Here is a 12305-nt window from a genome sequence, read left to right as displayed (position 1 = left end):
GCAACGTTCAGTGAATACACCGCCGCCCATCACATTTCCAGTATAATCGCATTCTGAACAAGGTAATGGAGTATAATATCCAACAGGAAAACATAAGCTGGGGTGTTGTGCTGACTGACTGTTCTCTGCTCCTATTGGCTACAATTTGGCGGGTTAATTGAATAGTCCACCAATCACAGTTAAGTAAGGGACTTTGGAAGAATGTAATATTTATGACACGTCGGACAAGCATGCCATAGGGCCCTGGGAGGGCACCTGGGAACTCTGTTGTCCTTGTGAGAGCCCCTAGGGTTGCCACCGTCCCTGGCACGGCCCCTGGGAGCGCTCACGTCCTTGGGAGGGCCCATGGTTGCTGTAGTTTTGGCACTATTAAGAGCTCTGGGAGAAGCAACGTTCAGTGAATACACCCCCGCCCATCACATTTCCAATGTAATCGCATTCTGAAAAAGGTAATGGAGAATAATATCCAACAGGAAAACATAAGTTGGGGTGTTGTGCTGACTGACTGTTCTCTGCTCCTATTGGCTGTAATTTGGCGGGTTAAAAGAATAGTCCACCAATCACAGCTAAGTAAGGGACTGTTGGAAATATGTAATATTTATGACACATAGGCAATCATGCCATAGGGCCCCTGGGGTCAGCGCCCTCCCTGGAAGGGCTGCTGGTAGCTCCACTGTCCCTGGCCCGGCCCCTCGGAACGCTCCCGTCCCTAGGACGGCCCTGGTTGCAGTAGTTTTTACTCTATTTAGAGCTCTGGGAGAAGCAACGTTCAGTGAATACACCGCCGCCCATCACATTTCCAGTATAATCGCATTCTGAACAAGGTAATGGAGAATAATATCCAACAGGAAAACATAAGCTGGGGTGTTGTGCTGACTGACTGTTCTCTGCTCCTATTGGCTACAATTTGGCGGGTTAATTGAATAGTCCACCAATCACAGTTAAGTAAGGGACTTTGGAAGAATGTAATATTTATGACACGTCGGACAAGCATGCCATAGGGCCCTGGGAGGGCACCTGGGAACTCTGTTGTCCTTGTGAGAGCCCCTAGGGTTGCCACCGTCCCTGGCACGGCCCCTGGGAGCGCTCATGTCCCTGGGAGGGCCCATGGTTGCTGTAGTTTTGGCACTATTTAGAGCTCTGGGAGAAGCAACGTTCAGTGAATACACCCCCGCCCATCACATTTCCAGTATAATCGCATTCTGAACAAGGTAATGGAGAATAATATCCAACAGGAAAACATAAGTTGGGGTGTTGTGCTGACTGACTGTTCTCTGCTCCTATTGGCTGTAATTTGGCCGGTTAAAAGAATAGTCCACCAATCACAGCTAAGTAAGGGACTGTTGGAAATATGTAATATTTATGACACATAGGCAATCATGCCATAGGGCCCCTGGGGTCAGCGCCCTCCCTGGAAGGGCTGCTGGTAGCTCCACTGTCCCTGGCCCGGCCCCTCGGAACGCTCCCGTCCCTAGGACGGCCCTGGTTGCAGTAGTTTTTACTCTATTTAGAGCTCTGAGAGAAGCAACGTTCAGTGAATACACCGCCGCCCATCACATTTCCAGTATAATCGCATTCTGAACAAGGTAATGGAGAATAATATCCAACAGGAAAACATAAGCTGGGGTGTTGTGCTGACTGACTGTTCTGTTCTCCTATTGGCTGTAATTTGGTGGATTTACATATTAGCCCACCAATCACAGCGAAGTAAGGGGTTGCTGGAAGTGTGCAATATGTACCACACCACGACCAAGCAAGCTACAGGGTTCCTGGGAGTGCCCTTGGGAGGGTCGCTGGGGTCCACGCCGCCCACGAAAGGGTCCTAAGGGGCGCCACTGCCCTTGAGAAGGTCCTTGGGAGGGTCCCTGGTGGCTAGTTTCCCCTGAAAGCGTCCCTGGGGGAGCCACCACCTGAGAGGACCACTAGGGAGCGCCGCTTTCCTTGAACGTTTCCATGGAGGCGCCACCGCCTCTTGTAGGGTCGCTGGGGGCACCGCCGCCATCTGAGTGAGCCCAGGTGGTGTCACCACCTCTGGGAGCGCTCCTGTGAACGCTGCCGACCCAAAGCGGGACCCTTGGAACGCCGTCACCCCTGGGGGCGCCACCACCCTGTAGGGCGTCGCTACCCCTGAGAGGGGCCCCTGGGGGTGCCGCCGCTTCTAGGAGGGTCCTTAGAGGCGACGGCGTTCATATGGGTGCCGCCGCCCCTGAAAGGGTCCCTGAGAAGGTCAGTGGGAGCGCCGGTTTCCTTGATGGTGTCCCTGGTGGCACCGCCGCCCCCTGAGTGAGGCCCATGGTGGCGGCACCACCCTTGGAATGGCCTCTTAGGGCGTCGCCGCCCCTGAGAGGGCCCCTGGGAGTGCCGTCGCTCCTGGTAGGATCCCTGTGGGCGCCGCCATCCCTAGGAGGGCCCAGGGGAGTAACAGACCTGTAGGGCCCCTGGTTGAAGTAGTTTTTGCGTTATTTATAACTCTCGGAGAGGTAACGTTAAATAAATACACCACCCATCGCATTTCCGTATCATCGCATTGTGATGAAGATAAGAGAGAATAATACTCAACAGGAAAACTTAAGTTGTGGTGTTTTGTTGACCGCTCTCTACTCCTATAGGTTGTAATTTGGTGGGTTAAAATAATAGACCACCAATGATAATTCAGTAAGGGACTCCTGGGTGTATGTAATATACAGTATATATATATTAAACAAGAACAAGCATGTCATAGGGTCCCTGGGGATCCTTGATAGGGTTCCTGGGGTGGGGAAGCGCCGCCCCTGCGAGGATCACTGGGGGCGTCGCCCTGGGGGCACGCGTGCCCCTGGGAGGGTCAATGGTGGATATGTCGCCCTGGGAGGGTTCCTGGGAAGGCCGCCGTCCCTGGCAGGGACCCTAGGGGCGACGGCGACCCTGGCAGGGCCCCTGAGGGCGCCGCCGCCCCTGAGTGGCTCCCTGGAGACGCCATCACCACTTGCAGGGCTCCTGGTAGCGCCACCCCACATTGATAGGGTCCCTGCAAGAGACCCTGGGGGCTCCACTGTCCCTGGGAGTATGCAAAGGTGCGTCCCAACCCCTGTGAGGGTCCCTGGGGGCTCCACCGACCCTGGCACGGTCCCTGGGAGCGCCGCCACCCTTGAGAGGGTCCTTGTTAGGGTCCCTGGCGGCCCCGCCGTCCTTGAAAGGATCCCTCGGGGCGCCACCCAATCCTGAGAGGACCTTTGGGGGCACCGCCGCCCCTGAGGGCAATGATGTCTTTAAGAGTGTCCTTGGGGGCGTCGTCGCCCATGAGAGGGCCCCTGGGGATTTCGCCACCCCTGTGGGGGTCTGTGGGGGCACCGCCGTCCCTGGAAAGGTCCCTGGGGGTGCCGCCGCCTTTGGGAGGGTCCTTAGGGTCCCATCGCCCCTGATAGGGTCTCTGATGGCTCCACCAATCATGGGAGGGTCCCTGGGGGCACTGCCGCCTTTGAGTGGGTCTTTTGTAGGGTCCCTGGCGACCCCGCCGCCCCTGAAAGGGTCCATGGGGGCGCCACGAACTTTGAGAGGACCCCTGAGGGCGCCATCGCCCCTGTAAGGGTCCCTGAGGGTGCAAATATCCTTGAGAGAGTCCTTGGAGGCATCGTCGCCCCTGAAAGGGCCCCTGGGGGACTTCGCTGCTCCTGTAACGGTCCCGAGGGGCACCGCCGTTCCTGGACATGTCCTTGGGGACGCCGCCGCCCCTGGAAAGGTCCCTGGGGGCGTCGCCGCCCCTGCGAGTGTCCCTGGGATGGTTCCTGGGGACGTCGCTGCACCTGATTATAGTAATGCAATAAATACCCTAAGAAAGATGCCAAGACATGAACACTTTCCCAATGGCAGGAGTAAATATGTATACAATATGTTAATGACAAGGACTAAACCAACAGTTGAAGAAAAGTATCCGCTGTTTAAATGGTCTTTTATTTGAAAAAAATATTACATATAAATATATGGAGCCTCACCAGAGAGGCTTCATGTAGGTGGTGTGCTGATATTTGCTTACAAGAAAAATACTCACAACAATAATGGAAAGGAAGACAAATCTTAGGTTAGATTCGTCTTGTGAGCAAATGTCATGGAACTCATATACAGTTGGTATAATCATGAAATTCTACCATCTAATCAGAGACTAAAAATTTTAAACATAAAACAAGATGATAATTAAATGGTTTAAAAATATCCTGAATACAGTCTGCAATGTTAATTGCAAATTATTTTCACATTTTTTAATGTTTAATGTTAATTGTAGTAATAATAAGTATAAGAAAACAATGATCAAGCTAATGTTAGATTACAGCCTTTATTAAAAGCAGGACATGTTATAATATATGGATGATCAAGAGTACAGTATTTTAAAAGAAAAATCATCCACATACTTCACAAATATATTAATACATAATATTCATGTATATATGTAAATTGTAAAATTAAAAAAATATATATTAATTAAGGCAAACTCGTATGTTATGAGAGTACGCAGAGGACTGTACAGGTACTTTGTTTCTGCTAGTATTAGGATTAACTCATTGTCAGTAGAAAGTGCCAGACTGCAGGGATTTTCGCAAACTTATAGGAAACATACCCTTTTTTGCCACTAATGTAAATAAATGGCTAATGAATTCTGAAGAAGCATCAAAGAAACAACCCTTATATTTTGTTTAGATTAGATTAAGGGAGTTATCAGCAGTGATTCATCTTTCCACCCACAGCATAACAATGCCTGTCTTACATTACAAGAACAAACCAACCACTCATAGAGTATGGGTAGCTCATTTCAATGCTGCTGAGAATTACTTCATTTTCTGTAAGTTCTGTTCGGTTTTCCTTACATTACCTACTTTGACATCTTCACTAAACCAGATATGAATAAAATTTTCATTGTATCCTTGTATTACAGACAAATTATATTTCTGTATATACCTGTAAATACTGTAGTCAAATTATTTTTGTATGATGAGCTGTATCTTTATTTACCAAATATATAATAAAACATATGAATATGAAACAGGATATGGTTAATAGATAATTTCTTTGTATAACTATATATTTATTCTGAACTGATGGGAAATGAAACAGCGTCAATTTGGTTATAAATGAAATAAAATTTTATATACCAAAATAACAAAACATAACTCACTACACAGAAATGAATCAAGAAAGAATTTACAAACTCTAAAATATAGAAGAAAAAAAAAGTAAAAATAATCTCAGTATTACTTAACTTTCAATGACAACAAAAGAAAAACAGAACTTGCATGTCAATGAATACACTAAAAGAATCTATTTACAATATCTTTAAGTCTCTGCTGGTGCTATTAAGCTTCTGCTAGTGCACTTAAGTCATCTGCCTTGGCCAAGACCATATGTACTCTACAAAGCAATTTAAGTGAGTTAAGAGTTAGGGATCTTTGAAACTTAAGTCCAACTCCGTTAACCGGAACTCTCCAAGGCCCGGGATTGAAATTGGCTCGAATTTCTCCGAGGCGTATTTTTTGAAAATTCCAGAATCTACATTTTCTCCTGGTCTAAAAGCAAAATCCGAGGATAAAATAATGAATAATTCTGGGAAATTACGGAAAGTCTCCAAATTTTTCTGCTCCGGGTCTGGGAACCAATTCCGAGGTTAGGTTAGTTTAGGCAGCAATTTCCAGAATCTTCCCAGTAACCGGAAAAATTCCACATCATCCATGATACCAAGAATTATTTCTTTGGTTTCGGTGAATGGTGAATAGTCAGCTGTATCTCCACCTGTAAGTGAAAATAAAGGCATTAATATTGTGTTAGTTAAATTTACAAATTCTGAAACATCTTTATTTATGAAGGTTAATAACTATATATTTTGTCTTAAAATAATAATAAAAAAAAATCCCATGGAAACTCGGATTTTATTTCGGTTTCATAGGTACTGTACAACACTAAAAAAAAATTAATAGTTTTTTTCTAGTGTAAATTTTTATAAAGATCCCAAAACTGTGATCCTTTTTTTGGAGAAATTCATAAAGAAAATTATAGCTCTTCAAAAATTGTAATGTTCTACATTGAAATGTTAACCTAACCAAACCTAAATGGTAAAAATCGGTCAACTTAAAATCCTAACATTCGCTGAATGACCGAAAAGATAATAATACCGTAAATTTATTTTATTTGGGAAGGCATTATTCTTTTTTTTTAATTACGGACATACAAGGCCAATATTCACAATTGATTCTTCCATACTTGTAGAGCAAACATAGAATGGCTGTGTACAGTACTGTATATCAACATTACCATTAAACATATGGAAAGCCTTGATATTTACCATCTATAATGAAAACAAAACTGTCAATGGCAAAGTGAATTATTACTACCACCACACCAAATGTTGCACAAGGGAGTGCTTTATTGCAATGCACAGGGAATTAAAAAAAAACATGAATTTATGTCATCGTATTTTTGTTATTAGTAACAAGTTGTGGTTCAACTGAAACCAATAAGAAACAGTTGATGTGTTAAGACCTGGCACTGGTTACCTATTGCATCTGGACTTGTTAAAATATGAAGTTTAGGCTACTAAGTATTCATACTAATACAATATCTGGTCAATTTATTTCGATATTAAAAATAGGGTTTTCCAATGTATTTTGACGAGTTTCGAACAAATTTGATATTCATTTCCACAGGAAATCAGGTGTTTTTTTAGATAACCCCCCAACCCAACCCAACAATCATAACGGAAAAAGTTGGACAGACAGGAGTACAGTACGTGTGCTGCCATGACAGACAGGAGTACAGTACGTGTGCTGCCATGACAGACAGGAGTACAGTGCGTGTGCTGCCATGACAGACAGGAGTACAGTGCATGTGCTGCCACGAGACAGGAGTACAGTGCGTGTGCTGCCATGACAGACAGGAGTACAGTGCGTGTGCTGCCATGACAGACAGGAGTACAGTGCGTGTGCTGCCATGACAGACAGGAGTACAGTACACGTGCTGCCATGACAGACAGGAGATTACGGTACATGCTGCCACGAGACAGGAGTACAGAGCACGTGCTGCCACGACACAGAGGTACAGTGCGTATTGTGCTGCCACGGGTTTCAGGAGTACAGTGAGTGTGCTGCCATGACGAACCAGGAGTACAGTACGTGTGCTGCCATGACAGACAGAATTTACAGTACGTGTGCTGCCATGACAGACAGGAGTACAGTACGTGTGCTGCCACAGACAGGAAGTACAGAGCACGTGCTGCCACGAGACAGGAAGTACAGTGCGTGTGCTGCTTACACGAGACAAGGTACAGTGAGTGTGCTGCCATGACGAACTGGGAGTACAGTGCGTGTGCTGTCATGACAGACAGGAGTGCAGTGCATGTGCTGCCATGACAGACAGGAGTACAGAGCGTGTGCTGCCATGACAGACAGGAGTACAGTGCATGTGCTGCCATGAGACAGGAGTACAGTGCATGTGCTGCCATGACAGACAGGAGTACAGTACATGTGCTGCCACGAGACAGGAGTACAGTGCGTGTGCTGCCATGGCGAACAGGAGTACAGTGCGTGTGCTGCCATGACAGACAGAATTTACCACAGTGCGTGTGCTGCCATGACAGACAGGAGTACAGTGCATGTGCTGCCATGACGAACGGGAAGTACAGTGCATGTGTGCTGCCACGAGACAGGAGTACAGTGCGTGTGCTGCCGCGACGAACAGGAGTACAGTGCGTGTGCTGCCATGACAGACAGGGTACAGTGCGTGTGCTGCCATGACAGACAGGAAGTACAGTGCATGTGCTGCCACGAGACAGGGTACAGAGCACGTGCTGCCACGGAACAGGGTACAGTGCGTGTGCTGCCACGAGACAGGAGTACAGTGCGTGTGTTGCCATGACAGACAGGAGTACAGTGCATGTGCTGCCATGACAGACAGGAGTACAGTGCGTGTGCTGCCACGAGACAGGAGTACAGTGAGTGTGCTGCCATGATAGACAGGAGTACAGTGCGTGTGTTGCCATGACAGACAGAAGTACAGTGCATGTGCTGCCATGACAGACAGGAGTACAGTGCGTGTGCTGCCACGAGACAGGAGTACAGTGCATGTGCTGCCAGGATAGGCAGGAGGAAAGAGCTCTCCTAAAAAAGTTCATTTCAAAAAGTTCCAGACTTGACGGGTAAATGTGGCGGGAGTTTCGGTGGTGAGCGGTTGGCGGCTTGTGTGCCTTTGTCGCGTATTTGTACCTTTCTCAGAGAGAAGCTTTTAGCCTTTTAGTTGAACTCTTTCAGGGGAGGAACTAAGCCTGCTTGGCTGGGGCTTTAGCAGCAAGTTTTCACTGAAGGGGAGACACTGGATGTTATGCTGTGTGCTGCGGGAGCCGTCTGTGTTGCTGTATCTTGTGGCCTCACCACACTTTCAAGTAAACACTGCATCTCGCAACCACTTCAACATTAGAAATTGCATGTCAATGGCGAATAGTAAAAAATATTCTCATACATTTAAATGTAGTTCAAACCATCAGTATTTGGTTATGGTGTTGACTCCCAGGTACCAATGGTTGCTACCGGGAAATATTCACTCATACTACTACTACTATACTTCTCATACAACTATAACTACTATTACTACTGCAACAAGCCAAAAACTACAAAAAAACAACTACTATTACTACTACTAGTACTACCGCTGCAACCATAACTGCTATTACTACTACTGCCACAAAGCTATCCCTACATTTCCCGTTTAAAACTACCTCAAACTAGTTGCATTAATGCACACTCGGAAAACGGATAGAGTTAAATTAAATGAAGATAGATAGATAGATAGATAGATAGATAGATAGATAGATAGATAGATATTCAGTAAAATCGACATATACGTTAACAATGGCTCAGCGTGGACAAAGACAATGCAGGAAACAGGAAATTGATTCAACCAGCCAAGGATAGGCTCATGGAAGTCATTCGAAGCTTATCTCCATTACGGGCCGCCCTGACGTGAGAATGAGATGACCAATGAAATAACAACAAATCCACAAAAATAATAAGACAAGTATTACATTACTTGGGTGGTGAAGACGAGATATTATTAATTCCAGCTTATGTAAATTTAACTCGAAATTATATCAGAGTTACGTTGTTGAGTTTTAGTGTGTTATAAGGACTTTTAGTTTTCGGTAATTACTGACGACATACCATTCGCCGAAAGCAAATTTTAAAACGCCGCAATTTCACTGTTTAGGACTGCACACTAATAGTTTGAGAAATGTGTTAAAAAGAGGTTATTTCTAAACTAAAGACAACAACAACTTAATCAAAGAAACCTACTTAACCTTACCTAACTTACTATGATATGGTGTAATTTTACGTTTTGTGTAGACGTGAGATACATACCGCTTTATCGTCGCGAGAGAGAATGTAGTGCAGCTAGTGCGAGCCGAGGAGCCTAAATATCTACCGAACGAAGTATTTGCCCAACTGAATATCACATCCAAACTCAGCGATGAAATTATAATAAGAAAAGATCCATTAAAACAAATAACGTTACGACGGGTACCTGCCAATATTAACAGGTTTCACTCGTTATTGTAATTATTTTCTCTCCAGGTTGTGGAAAAGGTGAAGAAGGGACGAAGGAAGGAGGGGAGGTCAGGGATGGTGAAAGCAGGGAACGAGTAATATTGGATCCGGGAAGGGATAACGTTGGTAATGTGATGGTAATTAAGATTTCCAATTTACAAGTTCTGAACTCCGGAAACTTACACTTATTTTTTCTTTTAAGAAATTTACTATTTTTTTCTTAAACTTAATTAAAAATATTTTACATAAAACAAAAAAATCTGGAGAATATTTACCGAGAAAAAATTGATTAGTTTAAGTTAATTCTATATCCTGTCGTGTTTTTTTCGCACAAGAGGAAGGCACGATGTCATTTCAGAATAAATTTAGGTAAGTTTAGCCTAAAGTCGAGCACACAGAGGCTCCGTTATCTATGATGAGATTGTAGGCGGGGAGGCGTGGCGAATGCATTCATCTATTATACAAAACCTACATCCTCACAGTCTCCTCCAAATTTCCTCCCCCCCACAAACTGAAAATATGACAACGCCTCAAAGTCTCACTCAATTTTGACAAAGAAAATTGCATCGAAAAGTCTTGACATCCTATCAATACTCCGTGTCTCTTCTTTAGTTATCTCCTTAATAATAAAACACTCGAGTTACTCCTTCAAGGTTTATTTTCCCTCCCGAGTGTTGAGTTTTAAAGTGGAAAGTGTGGGAGGCGGTGGTGCATATCTGGTACCTGCTGATGAGAAGTTTGAATATCGATAAAGCACGCACACACCTCAACACACACACACACACACACACACACACACACACACACACACACACACACACACACACACACACACACACACACACACACACACACACACACACACACACACACACACACACACACACACACACACACACATCGTTCATTGCATATTTTTCAGCTTTTCGGGCTGCCTTGTTTATAATAAACCGTTAATTATTATTATTATTATTATTATTACACACACACACACACACACACACAATCGTTAATACCTAACTTTCTGGAAAATTTATATTACTCTCTCTCTCTCTCTCTCTCTCTCTCTCACCTCAACAATGTCACAGTGTCTGTTCGCTATGCACAGCTTGAGTTTTGGGACTGAAGATGTACACCCACTAAAATATTATTCGGCAACCGTGTCACATTGTATCATGCCGTAGGGTGCCGAATAATTTTTGAATGGGTGTACTACCAGAAAAGGAACCAAAAGATGAATTTTAAGGGGTTGACCAGTGTGTGTGTGTATTGAAATACAAACACTATATATTAAAACATTCATAATAATATCTAACACCATTAAAAACTGGCAACGGAATTTCTCCCCAAAAAAAATCGATGGAAAAAAAATAAATTAAGTTACCATCCATGAAGCTCACATAAACATTGGCGCCAACTATTTCATATACCCGTGATGGAGATGTACAGTATGTGAACCTCAGATAGATAGTTAGAAAGTTATATATTCAGTAAAATCATCATACAAGGATACAGTGATTCATCATGTATATAGAATGTGTCCAGCATGTGTTACGTAGGTAGAATTTTGAGTGCTTATGAAAATTACCCCGGGAATACTCATGAACATAACAAACATGGGCAACACTTTCAATTTAGAGATATAAAAACACGTATGAAAAATAATTCTACCTCAGTTGGGGAAAAAAATATTCTCTGGCTTGGCAAACACAACTCTTTTCGTTTTTTTTTTATAGTTTTTTTTAGCTTAACCACAGAAACAAAGCACTGCCAACGCTTTGTGACAGAGAGAAAACCTTCACAAAAACCCAGAGTGAAAAAAAATATCGGCAACGTTTAACCCCTTGAGCATGCGGACTAAACCCTTTCAATTCGATGACTTTTCCCTTTAAAGACGATGACTTAACCCTTTGAATACGATGACTTAACCCTTTAAAGACGATGACTTAACCCTTTGAGTACGATGACTTAACCCTTTAAATACTATAAGTTAACCCTTTGAATATGATGTGCGTGTGTGTGTGTGTGTGTGTGTGTGTGTGTGTGTGTGTGTGTGTGTGTGTGTGTGTGTGTTTATAGGCCTAAAATCAATCAGTGTCATGGTAACTTAAAACACGTACAGGAATTCACGTGTGTTGGGGAGAGTTATACTGTACACCTGTCAAACACACCTGGATATTTGTACACGTTTAAGTTCAAAGGATCAAATTTAAGGGGGGGGAAGACAAAAGGAAGAAGAGGGAGAGGTAAGAGAAGGGGGTGAGGGGGAGGAGGAGGAGGGATGGTGTTCAGTAGGTCAGACCACACACTGCATTTCGTCTTCAGCTTTAGGAGAAATTTTGCGTTCCCTCACCTCCCAGTCCTTCTCCTCACCTCCCAGTCCTTCCCCTCACCTCCCAGTTTCTCCCCTCACCTCTCAGTCCCCCCCTTCCCTCAAACATTCTCTTTGATGCCGCTTTTCCGTCCCACTTTCGTCCCCTTCTCTCGGTTTTCTCCCTTTCCCTTCCTTCCTTCCCCCATCCTCTTCCCTCCCATCACCTCTCTTTCTTTCCCCACCTCACCTCCCTCCTCTTCCCACCCTTTACCTTCCCTTCCCTCCTTTCTTTCCTCTTCACTCCTCCCACCCCTTTTTACCCTTCCTTCCAACCTGTCCTTCCCTTCACCTTTCCTTCCCTTAATATGACCTCTTACATTTTAAGCACCATTTCACCAGCCCAATGCCTTACTGACCAAACTGATGGAACGTTT

The sequence above is a fragment of the Homarus americanus genome, unplaced genomic scaffold (assembly GCF_018991925.1).
Source record: "Homarus americanus isolate GMGI-L3 unplaced genomic scaffold, GMGI_Hamer_2.0 scaffold53233, whole genome shotgun sequence".
Taxonomy (NCBI): Eukaryota; Metazoa; Arthropoda; class Malacostraca; order Decapoda; family Nephropidae; genus Homarus; species Homarus americanus.
This window is presented reverse-complemented; position numbering follows the sequence as displayed.